At 30.8% G+C, this 16386-nt stretch overlaps 1 protein-coding gene across 1 annotated transcript in view; it reads right to left on the minus strand.

The window, feature by feature from the left end:
• Positions 1–15972, minus strand: part of LOC126845283 (protein mono-ADP-ribosyltransferase PARP12-like) — a 67505-nt gene extending 51533 nt beyond the window's left edge. Inside the window, exon 1 of the mRNA XM_050583933.1 lies at positions 15896–15972. The gene's annotated coding sequence lies outside the window, so the exon portion shown is untranslated. The remainder of the gene's footprint in view (positions 1–15895) is intronic.
• Positions 15973–16386: the final 414 nt, after the last annotated feature.

The following is a 16386-nucleotide window of genomic DNA, read 5'->3' on the forward strand; positions in this document are numbered from 1 at the left end:
TTTTTTAAGTATTATTTTTGGTTTTAATACAAAATTTGTATTTGCTATAATATTTGTATATGTATATGCAAGCAAATTCAGTCGTTCTAGAATACAAACTATAAACCAATATATGTAATTTTTCCCATTTTGGCTTTGTCCCTAAAAACCCTTAATCTTCTACGCCTTCCAGGGGAATAGATTTATGATATTGGTTTGGTTTGTCTTCGTTTAGCGGTAGTTTTAGCATAGTCTAAACCAAGCACAGTCCGAACCAAGTACAAGTCATATACATGCCCAGTAATAAAAGTGGTCCAGTATCCACAGATTTGTTTTAAAGCGTTTTGTTGAATGTAATTTTGTAGAAACTTTGTATTTTCTGACTACTTTCATTTGATTTTAATACGTTTTACTTTATTAGTTAAAATTGTCTAGGCAGTTGTCCTATAACTTAAAGAGTTATGAAAAAATCTATTCTTATGACAGGTAGGTAATAACAGCCAGTTCCTCCTATCCTTAAAATGGTATTTCTACTTCCTAATAAGATGGTTTCTAATGTTGGTACAATTTTTATTCTACTATACAGGTTCTATATTTAAGTACCGGTCTTTAATCTTGTGGCTCTGATTACAAACCATCATATCAATAGGTTAGTATTAAAAAATTGGACCACCATTAGAGATCATTTGATTAGGAAGTAGATACTGGACCTCATTTAGGTAAACTATTACTGGAAAAGTTTTTTACTTGTACTTGGTTTGAACTGTGCTTGGTTTAGACTATGCTAGAAATACCTATAAACGTTGACAAACCAAAAAAATATCACAATTAATGTATTAAGAGTTCGGAAAATATGTAATGTATCAAATTGTCATATAGAATAAAATGGTCAATGTAGCATATTGCCTAGAGTTCTGGGAATATTCAACTACTAGTGTCTGCAATTTGCATAAAGTGTCTTCCCAAGGCGAATCCTTGGGTGGTGGGTATCGGTGCATCGTCGGTTGATACGAGCAAATGGAGCAAATTAATTAGTCGTAATTTAGGAGTACTTTTAAGCAGAACCTCTTAATTCTACAGAACTTCTTTAAATTTACATTTTATGTAATAAGTGTTAACCATATATTTTAATAGTCTCAATTTTAATAGTTCCAGTTAAGTAATAAAATTGTCGTACGACAAAAAGATAATAATAGAAATACTCAAAGCTCTATTCTTGATGTATACACTGGTTATTTAACTGAAACACTGATACTTATCAAAGCACTGTACTATAATGGATTGCCGTCCGGGTTCTTCGCGGATGTCGTAGAGCCGTTGCTTACACTAGATTAAAAAGAATTAGAGATTGAGAAAGGATAGTTACAAGGTGCGAACGAATCGCAAGACACGAGTACTTTAAGATAGGAATGTGCACTGTGCGAACGAATCGCAAGACAAGTGCACGAGGAAAGAGGATAGACTACTAGGCGTTAATGAACGAACTCTCGAACTTAAACCTGGTAGACGGACAGCGACAACCGAGTACTCTTGACTGATGACATATGGCTACGGTAAAGTCGACTGACAAAAGATCATTGAATTTAATTGTCTTTTATATTGTTTTACATTTTGCAACTAAGCATTAAGTTAATTTGATTGTTTAGTAATCAGTCTCGAGTCGTCGGAAGCACTGCCGATATTTATTTTTATAAATTTACCTATAGTGATGAAGTGGTCAAAAGTGGATAAAATCACTTTCGAAAAAACGCTTCGATGCAAATCGGTAGTTTGTATTTTCATGCCAGTACAGTCCAAACCAAGCACAGTATAAACCAGCAAAGTTAGAAAGTATTTAATTGAGATGCTGTACTTACAATAAGCATCAAAGCGTTTATTTGAAAGTGATTTTATTCAATTTTGTCACTTTAATTTATAATAATTTCTGTAGACCTGTGACCTCCGTCTCCTCGTTGCTTTGATTCCATTATGCCTTTATTCTACTGTAATAGTCCTCTCGGATAAAATCACTTTCAAATAAAAAAAATTTTAATTTTAATTCTGGGGTCGGTGATTACGAATTTCATATCAGTCCTCAATTTTAATCAGCCAGAAAGAACTGAAGAAAAAAAAAAAATTGTATTTGTGTAAACTTAAAGTCAAAAGTGGTACTTGAGCACAAAACTTAAAAGTATCATTCTGCATAGATCTACATAAAGTTGTTTTAGTGATTTGATAAATTTTTTTTTAAGAATTTAGGTGTTTTTGTTAAAATATACGCAATCTGCGAAAACACAGTTTTCCGAAAATTTAAGAAAAACTGTAGTGCCGAATTTAATTTCCGTATGATATGTTATGAATACATATGAGTTCTAACTACTGACAAATTTCAACCTATAGGTCTTAAAATTATGGTTAAAAAACTAAAAAAACTAAAAAATTGAACCCCCTCTAGGGGGGTGGAAAATGGGTTTAATTTAAATTTGATACAACTGACGTGTGCGGGCATACCAAATAAATATTTCTTATAAATTTCACCTCGATCCGACTTTTTTTCTCGAAATTATAGCTAGTAAAAGTTCTAACTTAAAAACTCATACGGTTTTTTTTTTGGTTTTTTCAAATTTCGACTGTGAAGAAGTAAACTTTTTCAACTTTTACCCCCTCCAAAGTACCAACTAGATGAAATTTTGTGATTTAAAGATATGCTATTCAAAGGAATTGGTCCAGTATTAAAAAAGTTACAGTGTATACAGATAAAAAAAACATACATCAAAGTAAAACCAATACCCTCTCGCTTTGCATCAAAGCTTAAAATAGTAATAATATTAAATTGTGTTTGTAAAGTACAACAGTTGTTTTAATGTAAAAACTTACTGTATACGTTTGATGCTAACAGTTGTTTGTCTGTTTTCTACATTGTATAATCTATTCCTATAATGAGTAGGTAACAACGGCCAGTTTCTTATATCCTTCAAATGGTACTTATACTTCCTAACCAGATGGTCTCCAATGTTGGTCCAATATTATTATACTAACCTCCTGCAATATTTATATAATATGTTTTGTTATACATTATGTTTCTAAAATTTATTTTTATTTATTATTAGCAAAACTACGACTAAATTTTTAAGGACATTGAAGGACCATAAACCAAGTTCTTTATAATTTGTATTGCTAGTAAATAATACCGTACCAGTAGAGCACCGTTATTTCACAGGTATTTGTATTTAAACCATACGACATGGTCCATGTAAATAATACCTAGTCAAAACTGAAAAAAACAATATTTGAATGAGATTCGCACCGTTTACTTTGCTAACCATCAAGTCAACGGCTATACGATTGCAGTAATTCAATTGTTACTTTGAAATAATTTGAACCACTACAAAAATCAAATTTCTGTTTGGACTGAAAAATGTGCAGACCAAAGTAATACCTCTTGAAAGGCACAATGGTTTTTTTTCTCGACGCTTAACCTAATAAGTTCTTGGACTCCTGACGTATAATAAATAAAATTCTACATGTACATGTACATACATTTATTTGTACTTTTTTTATGATTATAAATAATAAATATGTTATAGGTATTTAGCTTCAAAGCGAGACATTTTAGTAGGAGCATTCGGTAGTATTTTGTCTTGAACCATAATCCAAAACGATTCTATCAACCAGATTGAATGTGGTATAATATGATTTTCAATTTTGTCTACAAACATTTTGCCTACTCTAAGAAAGTCATCAACGGTAGGTTTTGGTATTACGTTCTTGCCTTGACAATCGCTCACTAGTGATTTGATTTTGGGTTAACGAAATTCCTTCGTAATTTCATCAATCAACCATTGAATGTCATCTTTTTAATTCTCATGCAATTTTCAAATTCAGAGGTACATTAAAACTCTTATTTACACAAAAAGTTGCGCGAGGCGCTTACAAATTGTTGATATAATGATTTTGAAAATCCGTATTTGCAAGGTATTTTGTTAAGATGACCTTATTACGTGTTAATCGTATACATCTCATCTATGCATCAATATACCTATATATTTTATCAAAATACCTATGCGTCGCTTACACAAAGCTCTTATTTAAACAATAAGTCCTGCGATATGATTATCAAATATTGATTTTATTTCTTGTTTTCGCGTTTGTACGATCGAAAATCATATAACAAATGTGTTTTCCACAAGTATAAGATTTCTGTTGATAAAACAAAAAAATGTTAGCTAGGAAATATACTAAAATTGTTTGTAAAAAATAACGATCCTTTTATTCTATACACATATTAATAAATAACATACTGTGAAATACATATAATTAAATTAATACATATAGAAAAGGCCAGTACAGTGGAGTCGGGGCATAGTGGGGACGTGAAGATCATAGATTTACAGGAACTATTACAGCTGGAAGTGATAAATCACTTTCAAATACACCCTTCATAGGGAATCGGTAGTTAGTATTCTGAAACCAGTTAAGTCCAAACCAAGCACAGTATAAACCAGCATATTAAGTATGAGGTAAAAGTTTACAAATTAGCATGAAATTGTTTATTTGAAACGGATTTTATCACTTTGATTTATAATATTTCCTGTAGACCTGTGACTACTCCGTCCCACTATGCTTTGATGTTAGTCCGATCGATGGAGAATTTTAGAATAATAAAGTAAATATTTTAATAAGGCTTTTGAAGAAAAAAAAAACTACTGGTTGGGAATTTTTCCGCTATTCTTTCTTTATTGCTGGCTCTATTGTAATTATTTATAAAAGGAAATTCGAATATGAGTTTGATTGGCATAATAACCATATGAAAATGTCTAAAATTGATATAATTTACGAGTATACTGTAGTTATGTTTGTGAAAAGTTTGGACATAGCCAAAAAATATATTTTTTTTAAATTTATAAAATTAGTAAGTATTTATGATTGTGAAAAATCTGGACATTTTGACAGCTTTTTATTAATAGATCCAAAGACAATTTTAATAGTTTACGTCTTAATATTTATTAGGACAATTATTGAAGAGATACGTGAAAAACAAATATATTACCTTAAAATAGACTTTTTTAAATGATTTTAATCGTGATGAACGAAAATATTGCCTAAAATTTACTGCTCATTTACTATGCATACAATAACAAAAAATGTGTTTTTCCACATTACGAGACATACGTAGGTGGAAAAAGCAGCTTTTTAGCTTCGATGCGAGCAATAGATGATACTTAAGTATTATTGTTAGTTATGATAAATCCTTTGTGTTTGCTATAATATTTGTAACAATAGAGTACTATCGTGGAAGCGAATTTAATCGTTCTAAAACACAAATAATCATAAAACAAGATATGGCTAAAAACGACTCGTTTTCCATAAGAAAAAAACAGTTCTCCGATTATAAAAACTTAAAAGAATGTTTTATGCTAAAAGTTGATTGTCTTTGGCTACATTATCAAACGACACAAAACGTATCGTTTAACGATACACATTTTACGTAACACATAGCAACTTACACATTGACTATAGTCAATAAGTAATTTTTTCTCATTTTTGGATTTCCTTAGATCTACTCTTGGTCTATTTGCCAGACCTAAAACCCTAGGACTTCACATAAAAAGCGAAATAAGGATAAAGTTTTCACGCCTTTCAGGGGGAAACATATTTATTATTATTACTTCATATTATGATATTTGTTTGGTTCGTCAAACGTTTATCAGTTGAGTTATATAACTTACAGAGTTGTGAAATAATCTATTTTTATCATACGTAGGTAACGACGGCCAGTTGTCTTATATCCTTTAAATGGTAATAATACTTCCTAACCAGATGGTCTCTAATGGTGGTCCAATGTTTTTATACTAATCTCTTAATATGTTGGTTTATAATAGAACCACAAAATTAGAGACCGGTACCTAATCATAGAACCTACTATCAAATTATGTTAAATTATATAGAACTAGTTTAGCAGTATGCAGTTCTACTAGATCTGTTATTTAAATGTAGTAAAGTTATCACATTCAAAAAAGGCTTCGAATATAATCATTTATACATTTATTTGTACTAATTTTAAATAAATCCACAATCGAAAAAATTAAAATAAAGGTGCATTATGGTGAAATAAAAGTGCCTTAGTATTGTAGTATGAATAATTATTTTTTATGATTATATAATATATGTTTTAGGTCAATTAGCTTCATCACGAGACGTAGTAGTAGTATTAGGTAGTATTTTTTCACGGACCATAATCCAAAACGATTCCGCCAACCTGATCGAATGTGGTATAATATGATTTTCAATTTTAACGACAAACTTTTCGCCTTCTCTAAGAAAGTCATCAACGGTAGGCTTTGATATTAAGTTCTTGCCTTTACAACGGTTCAATATTGATTTGATTTTGGGTAAACGAATATTCTTCGTAATTTCATTAGTCAATTTTTGAATTAGAGTTATAACAATATCCATGCAACTGTCAAACCTCGCTTCTAAAATGGAACCTTTGAACCCTCTATTGAGATATGAGCAATATTCGAATTTTGCATAGACGATTTTGAATGCCCCGTTATCATGCAACGACATTACGTCCATAAACTTGTCTAAGATTTGATATTTGAACGTGTTCATGTTGTTCAAAAAGTTATTGGATCGGCGCCTTTGGCAAGTTTCAAGGGTGTACGACAACATCATTTCCAGCATTATTATTTTTAACGTGCCGATAATCTGACGCTGTCTCTTTTTAAGTTCTTTGACTCCCTCCAACCCACTTGTGATTTCCGGAAAATGTGCTGTGGTAAAGAGTGTTGACCTATTGGAATTGTCGGCCACAAATTCGTCAATAATCAATTTGTAAGTTTCCTTGTCGTGAAAAAGAAACAAGCCGTCCGTTAATGATTCGGACATCGAGAACTCCAATAGTCCTTTCTGACGGTTTTTTTCGAAATTGTTATGCAGTAATCTTTTTTTCTGTCGTATTGCATCTATCACGCTGCCATTGTTTGCAGCACTGGCAGATTCAGCTTCTGAATTATTACACAAAGACAGTTGGTGCTCTGCCAACGAATTATGGTTTTCGTAATTTATGTTGAAAGAGTTTTCCAATGGACACATGCAGCGGTCCAAGTCTTTTTCAATTTCTGTTAACACGAATTCGTGCATCTCTCGGGTGTCTTTTAAGGTTTCTGCATTGAACGTACCACCGTCATTAACAATTTGCCCAAAGAAAACCCTTATTTGGCGGGTGTATATAAAAATTAACCAAAGATTTTTTACCTCATAGTTTTTTGGAACCAACAACGAATCGAGCATCATAGACGCTTCTTTATCGAACAAGAAATCCTCAATTGTCTCTGGCGTGAGAATATCTTTGATGTTGTCGAAAACCGCATCGCCCATTAATTTCAAATGAAACAGAGTGCTGTAAAAGTATCCGCATTCCAGGTAACGGTACAAGTCCAAATGTTTTTGGCGTAAATCAAAGACAGACAAATTTTCCAATTTTTCACGAACATATTCGTCTTGGTTATTGTAACCGGTAGCCAATTGCTTTAAGCTTTGTAATTTGTCTAAATAACTCTCCTTTTCTACCTGGTCGTCGGAAGACCATACACTGGTTATTAGAAAAACTATTACATACCATGATTTCAACACAGCCATTTTGTCAACTCTTACAATTTTTCCTTAAACTGCGAAATATTATAATACTTTTGTAATAATTATTAGCTGCTATATCTTCGATAAAAGACAATCGTGTCGATTTTACTTACTCAGACTTGTAGATGCGGCTGTCAATGTACTTGTGCGGCATATCGAAACAGTTTTCAAACAAACACCGTCGTTGTTTTTTACATGAAGCACTTATTTAAACAAAAAGTCGCGCGAGGCGCTTACAAATTGTTGATATAATGATTTTGAAAATTCGTTTTTGCAAGCTGTTTTGTTAGTATGACTTCACGTGTTTATCGTATACACCTCATCTATGCATCAATATACATATATATTTTATCAAAATATCTACGCGTTGCTTACACAAAGCACTATTCAAACAATAAGTCGTTCGATGTGCTTATAAAATATTGTTGTTATCTTTTATCTTTACGTTTGTACGAACGAAAAACATATAACAAATGTGTTTTCTACATGTATACGATTTCTGCTAATACAACAAAACAACAAGCTTAATTTTTAGTAAGAAAATATGCTAATATTTTCTGGAAAATCTAACGATCCCTTTAGTCTACACACATATTAGATTACATACCGCGAATAACATTTTAATAAATCAATACCTATAGAAAAAGCCAGTACAGTGGGGTCGGGGCATAGTGGGGACGGAGCATAGTTGGGTCGGGGCATAGTGGGGACGGGGAGGTCACAGGTTTACAGGAATTTTTAAATCTGAAAGTGATAAAATCACTTTCGAAAAAACGCTTCGATGCAAATCGGTAGTTAGTATTTTCAAGCCAGTACAGTCCAAACCAAGCACAGTATAACCAGCAAGGTAAGAAAGTTTTAAATTAAGGTTCTGTATTTACAAATGAGCATCAAAGCGTTAATTTGAAAGTGATTTTATCCGAGAGGACTAGTACAGTAGAGTATTTGCATAATGTAATCAAAGCAATAAGGATAATTAAAAGTGATAAAATTGAATAAAATCGCTTTCAAATAAACGCTTTGATGCTCATTTGTAAATACAGAACCTTAATTTAAAACTTTCCTACTTTGCTGGTTATACTGTGCTTGGTTTGGACTGTACTGGCTTGAAAATACTAACTACCGATTTGCATCGAAGCGTTTTTTCGAAAGTGATTTTATCACTTTCAGATTTAAAAATTCCTGTAAACCTGTGACCTCCCCGTCCCTACTATGTCCCGACCCCACTGTACTGGTTTTTTTTTTTTCAAAAACGTAGTGGACCAAATAACACATATACAATGTCTTGTTAAATTTAGTTAGAATGGTGGACAATTCATGTTTCAATCGTTTGTATTCCACAGTTTAAATTATAATTGTTTATTCTCAATAAAATTAATATTTATATTGTATATACTTCCATTTGAGCAATCTCACACAAACTATTTATACTTCATAGATTATATTACTTCAAAGCTATCTCATTCAAGCTACCTAATAGTATCATTCTGCATAGATATACATAAAATTGTTTTAATGATTTGATCAATTTTTTTTAAAGATTTTAGGTGTTTTTGTTAAAATATACGAAATCTGCGAAAACACAGTTTCCCGGCAATTAAAAAAAAACTGTTGTGCCGAATTTTTTTCCCGTTTAATATGTTATGGATACATATGAGTTCCAACTACTGGCAAATTTTCAACCCAAAAGTTTTAAAATTACGGCTAAAAACCCCGAAAAACAAAAAAACTTGTACCCCCCCTAGGGGGTTTGGAAATGGGTATAGTTTAAGTTTGACACAACTGACGTGTGTGGGCATACCAAATAATACATATACATATGTCTTATACATTTCAACTCGATCCGACTCTTTTTCTCGAAATTATAGCCAGTAAAAGTTCTAACTTAAAAACTCATACGGTTTTTTTTTTTGTTTTTTCAACTTTCGTCTGTAAAGAAGTAAACTTTTTCTACTTTTACCCCCCTCAAAGTACAAACTAGATGAAATTTGCGATTTATAGAGTTGCTACTCGAAGGAATTGGTCCAGTATTAAAAAAGTTACAGTGTATACAGTTAAAAAAAAAACACACATCAAAGTAAAACCAATACCTTCTCGCTTTGCATCGAAGCTAAAATGTGTTCACTGAAAAATAAATATACAAGGGCGAAAAGACATTTTTTAAGTATTATTATTGGTTTTATAGCAAAATATTTATTTAATACAATATTTGTAACAATATGCAAGCAAGTTCAGTCGTTCTAGAATACAAATTATAAAACAATATATGTAATTTTCCCCTTTTTGGCTTTGTCCCAAAAAACCATAAAACTTCTACGCCTTCCAGGGGAATAGATTCATGATTTTTGTTTGGTTTGTCTTCGTTTAGCGGTAGTCTGAGCATAGTCGAAACCAAGCACAGTCCGAACCAAGTACAAGTCAAATACTTGCCCAGTAATAAATTACCTATAAGGGGTCCAGTATCCACAGATTTGTATTAAAGCGTTTTGTTCAATGTAATTTTTTAGAAACTTTGTATCTTCTGACTACTTTCATTTGATTTTAATACGTTTTACTTTAGTAATTTAGTCAGAACATGCAAAGTTTCCAAAAATCACATTTAACAAAACGCTTTAATACAAATCTGTGGATCCTGGATCCCTTTTAGATAAACTATTACTGGGCAAATTTTTGACTTGTACTTAGTTCGGACTATACTAGAATTACCGATAAACGTTGACAAACTAAACAAATATCATAATTCTCTCCTGAAAAGCGTGGAAACAATTTTTTTAATTTCAATTTTCAGATAAAGATTTAGGGTCTTAGGATTGACAATGAGACCAAGAGGAGATGAAAAATGTGCCTATTATATTTACATATATCTCAATAATCTGTAGTCCCTTTATATTTATTAAGGAAATCTTGAGAAAGGGAAATAATTCAACTGGTAGCATCAATAATTGTTTTAAATTTGAACAATAAGAGAACTGTTGTTTTTTTACAAACCATTGTATTTTTACAATTTTGTTTTGTTTTATGGAAAACAAGTTTTTTTTTTAGATATTTTTTGCTTTATAATTTGGGTTTTAGTACGATTAAATTCGCTTGCATGACAGTACCCTATTGTTACAAATATTATAGCAAATAAGAATTATGTGTAATAACCGACAATAATACTTAAATATCATCTCTGCTCCGAATCGAAGATAAAAAAGCTGGTTTTTCCACCTACGTAATGTGTAAAAACACATTTTTTTGTTATTGTGTTCATTTAAATGTAAATAACATAGGCTGAACTATTGGTTGAACAAAAATAAGAAGCTGTTCCCAAAGTAAAACGATTACCAATTAGTTTTGTATGCTAAATAAATGGTAGAATTTTATTAATGCCTATTGAATACGATTTACATTTAAAAAAAAAATCTTAAATTTTAAGAGGTTCTGCAACATAATAGTCCATCAATATTTTTCGAACTCTTAGTATTAATTTAATAAACAACTTATCAAAATCATAAACTAATTTCCTCATTTCTCACTAATTACCATAATAATAAATTATATACTATTCTACAAATACCTATATTGCGGCTATATCTTATAGTCTCTGTTTTCTATACTAATTGGACTTTATGCCCGTTAAATAAATAAATAAATAATTTAACGGAATAATCGTCAAAAACGTTAATGATTTTTTACAATTTCAATTCCTCACGGTATTACATAATACTAACATATTTTACTACCAAAAGCCAAGGTAAAAGGTCTTCATAAATAAATAGGATATTAAATTGGAGATGGCTTGATTTTAAAAAAAAATGGTTGTTCCTGGAACTATGACATGTTAAGTGTCACAGTGTTGATGTCTTTACCATGAAATATGGAGTATGAAGGTATTATGGAGGAGGATATCGAGGTTAATTAATAAAGATAATAGTACTAACTTTCATTATAGTCCTACGATACAAAATTTGAAAAATTCAAAATCTTACAGCTCCTAGTAAAAAAAAAGTCTCTATTATAAAACGTTTACCAAAGGTTCTACATACATTTAAGTAAGTGCTGTACACAATTTAGAATTTTTAAATTATTCATGACCCTATTGTGGAAATTGGTAGGTGCCCTGCCTGAGACCTATTGTAGCAATAAATGAAAATAAAATTATCGTTTTCATAATAACTATTATTTATATAGTTTTTTAGTAAAAAACAATAATGATACTGAGTACCATATTTTTTTATACTAGTCAGTTTTATTTTATTTTATATTTGTTTAATAGTGATCGTCAAAAAGTGCTATTTTTAACGGGTTGGTTCTACTTTTGATTTCTACCCTTATTTTTCTACTATTAATCAAAGTCTATGCTAACGTGAGTGACAGGTCAAATGTATTTCGCCGTATGTAATCGTCGTGTAGACTAAAATTATCGTTAGTTCTTACAGAAAATATGACTATATTTTCTTACTGAAAATTAAGGTACGTTTTGCCGTTGTATTATCATAAATCGTATACACGCGGAAGACACATTTGTTTTACGTTTTTAAAGCGCCTCGCTATAATACAAAAGTATTATAATATTTCGCAGATTAAGCAAAAAATGTAAGAGGTGACAAAATGACAGTGTTGAAATTATGGTATGCAATGGTTTTTCTCATAACCGGTGTGCGGACTTCCAATGACAAGGAAGAAGTGGAGAATGATTTGGATAGAATACAACAAAGCTCGAAAAATCAATTGGCTACCGGTTACAATGACGACGGCCAATCGATATGGTACCGGTTTTCTACGACATCAAAGGCGTTCTCAGGCCTGATACAATTGAGGATTTTTTGTTCGATAAAGAAGCGTCCATGATGCTCGATTCGTTGCGGAAGCCAAAAAACTATTTGGCAAACAATCCGTGGTTACTTTTTATATACGCCCGTCAAATAAGGGTTTACTTCGAGCAAATTCCGACAATTCCGACAGGTCAACACTCTTTGACAGAGCACCTTTTCCGACAGGTCACAAGCGAGTTGGAGGGTGTCGAAGCTCTTGGCAGGAGACAGCGTCAGATAATTGGCGAGAACCTACTATCAAAGCCTACCGTTGATGACTTTCTTAGAGTAGGCGAAATGTTTGTCGTTAAAATTGAAAATCATATAATACCACATTCGATCGGGTTGGCGGAATTGTTTTGGAAATTGGGCAAAGTGCTACCGAAAACTACTGCTACGCTGTCTCGCGTTAAAGCTAATTGACCTATAACATATTATATTATAATCATAAAAAAAAAACAATCGTTCGTATTACAATATCAAGGCACTTTTATTTAATCATAATGAACTTTTTTTTTATTATTTCGGTTCTGGGTTTATTTGAAATTAGTACAAATAAATATATGTATGTACAAGTACAAATTTATAGCAATACAGAACTTGGTCTATAGATCCTTCAACGTACTCGGAGAAAATCGCTGTCAAAAAAACGCTTAAATGCTAATTAAAAAAAAATAAGACAAAACTTGTACTTGAATATTGAAAGGTTACCAGGATCACCCTGAAGAGAGTCCATACAAATATTTTTTAATTAAACAACATAATATATAACAAAAGCAAATTCAGTCGTTCTAAAATACAAATTATAAAACATTATATGTATTTTACCCCTAGTTGGCTTTGACCCTAAATACCCTAAAACTTCACCTCCTAAAAATCGAAATAAAGAAAAAGTTTCCACGCCTTCCAGGGGAATAGATAGATGCTAAATTATGTAGAACCAGTTTAGAAATATTCAATTCTACTAGACCTGTAATTGAGAGTTAGTAATAAATCCACATACAAGAAACGCTTTGATTATAATCTGCAGATATTGGACACCAATTTGGTAACTTCTTACTGCGGTGGTTTGAAAATACCAACTACTGATTCGCATCGATGCATTTATTTGAAAGTGATTTTGTCTTAAAAATGTGTTAATTCTTTGATCCCATTTTGCCTCTACGCCACTGACATGCTCGGATAAAATAATTTTCAAATAATCGCTTTGATGCTAATAAAAAAAAAAAAAAAAAATAAAGACATAAAACTTGTGCTAAAAACTTACTAGAATCACTCTAAAGAGAACTTTTACCAACCCTCCCCTCCCCTCCAGTTACCAACTATATATAATTTGTGTTTTATAGCGTTGTTACTTGAAGGAATCGGCCCAGTATTAAAAAAGTTACAGTGGATAAAGACACAAAAAAAATATTACTCGTAATACGGATTTTGTATTTTTAACTTAAGATAATTGTATTTTGATTTTCAAGGTACACGTATCTTGTGTTTTTGTTATTTAGTCGACAAAACACTGTATTTTGCCCAACCTTGGATGTAGCTCCACGCCAGATTTACCTTCAGTCAAATGTCCAGACCTTGAGACTTGATACTTTCCTTGACCAACAGAAAAATAATAAAAGTTTCTATTCTTTTTAGAAGATAGGTGATATTCTTTTAGTTTTTCATAGTTTATCGATAGTACTTGCAAAAATGAAGTGTAAAAAATTTCAATTCAAAACATTTCCAGTTGAAAAATATTGATTTTGGTCTAAAACGTTATAAAATATTTTGACGATTCGTTTTTTTACCAAAAACAGGGGTTTTTTTTTCGTATGTCACACGATCAGTATGATCCTTCTTATTATTGAAAAATTATATTAATTTATTATTATTTTATTAATAATAATAATGTAAATAATGATCAATAGATTTTGGTCACAAAGTCTCTGTTATTACATTATATTTAAAAGTGATATTTTAAAAGGTTGAATAAAATCCATATATGTTGTTTTTAAGAATTCCATGTACAATAGAAGTTTTTAAAATACACCATCAATTGTATAGGCGTATGTGAGAGAAAATAATAAAAAATTTGAATATAATTAAAAATGAAGAATAAAAGAGAAATAATAATAATAGTAGTTTATTATTATTATTATTATTATATTATTAATTTTTAAATCTTCAAAGTATTATTTTAAATATAAATCACTTTTTCTATTGGAAAAAGCCTTTTTTGTTTATTTTAGACAAAATTCCGACTACATAGAATGGTACAATTTCTATTATTCTGTAAAAAGATTCGAGTTCTTTGGTTACTTTACTATGTTATGTAGGAAGCAAATTTTCATTTAAAAACTTCAATTTCGTGTAATTAAATAAATCAGATTTGCAATTTTTTCCATATTAAAACCCAATTGTTTTTACATAAGAAAAGCAAAAGATCAAAAATCTGTTTCCTACATACCCTAGTTAAGTTGCAAAGAACTTATGTATCTTTATAGAATTAAAATCGGACCATTTTGAGTAGTCCAAATTGTATCTCGCTTTTTGGTCTAAAACGTAGGGGTTAAAAAAAACAATATAAGTTACAGCTTTTAAAGCAATACGATTTGTAGAATAAAATATGGACAGTTACAATATATTTAACTAAAGGCACTAGTCATAACAGTTGTGTTGCTACACTTTGAATTTGTTGATGACAATAATGTAGCGCATTTAAAAGTTACTAAGTAAGTATTGCATGAATTTGGAAACAAACTATCTAAAACGTCCATGACATAATATTTTAGGTTAAATAGGCCATTTTTTTTAGTTAAATTCCTTATAAGCCATCTGTTACTAATACAGAAATAAAATAATTATTTTATCGACAAAAATCTAAATATTTGTTTTACTTTCATTTTCACTTCCTTCGATATTATTCAATAATTAAAAACAATAATTTCATTAATCGAATTATTAAAAAGCTGTGTCAATATATAACATATTGAGATCTAAGTTTAACGTCAATCACATGACACACACAGTTTTTTTTTTTTTATAATTCTACAGCAGAAGATACAAGCTCAATATTGCACTCATGACTAGTTTCAACAACGAAGAACAAAAAAAAAAAAAACACTTACTTCGAGTGGTTGAAAATCATAGAAATTGTAGAAAAAAAAGTTTTTTTAAAAAAAACTAATTAATACGAATGTTATTAAAATATGGTAACTAAATATGTTCAATATTACAATTTTCTTTTTAGTATTTTGCTATTTCAATGTTGCAGTAGAGTGATAAATATGCAAAACAGATTTAATTTATCATATACTACAAATTGAATACAATTTCGGATTATATCCTAAATATGTGATTTTAAAAACAAAATACTCAATCTTTTTTTGCACCACCCTATACTATATACTATATCCTGTATATTATGTACAAAAAAATCCCCGTTCTTAGACTTTTTCTTATAAAATCCTCGATTGCTATTAGAGGGTAGAAATTTGATAAAAAAAAATGCAACTTACCGGAACAGCAAATTTGTAAAGGTGTATGAACAATGCACAATCCGAACTTGCCTCGCACTCGCACTACCACGGTGGTTGGACACTTGGATATTACTGATGGTGTAGGGAGTACAATTATCTGATAACACTATTGACCGTGTGCAGACATTAAAAACAATAATATAGCAACGTCTCGTCAACGATTAAAACCGCCGTTTATTGTATAATAACAGTAACAAGGTTTCACACTGTGTTCTGTTTGCTTACAGCGCAAATAATTGAGTATCGCGTGGGTAAAATAATATAATATGTACATATAAGATAAGCGTTTTTAATGTTGCTGTTGTTCAAGAATATCGTAGTATTTTTTAACGCGCAATAGAAATTAGAAAAAAATGTTAGGTTCTCAAAGTGGTGGAAATTGTTATTTCGCTTCAAGTCGGTCGGGTAAGAACTGAGATCACCGTGTACAGTAATATGTGCTGTTCTATCGTCCGAAGGACAAGTCAGGC

This window comes from Adelges cooleyi, unplaced genomic scaffold, assembly GCF_023614345.1.
Source record: "Adelges cooleyi isolate 19-005CV unplaced genomic scaffold, UGA_ACOO_1.1 ACOO_flye_CR_arks_rails_tigmint_CR_PRNA_732, whole genome shotgun sequence".
Taxonomy (NCBI): domain Eukaryota; kingdom Metazoa; phylum Arthropoda; class Insecta; order Hemiptera; family Adelgidae; genus Adelges; species Adelges cooleyi.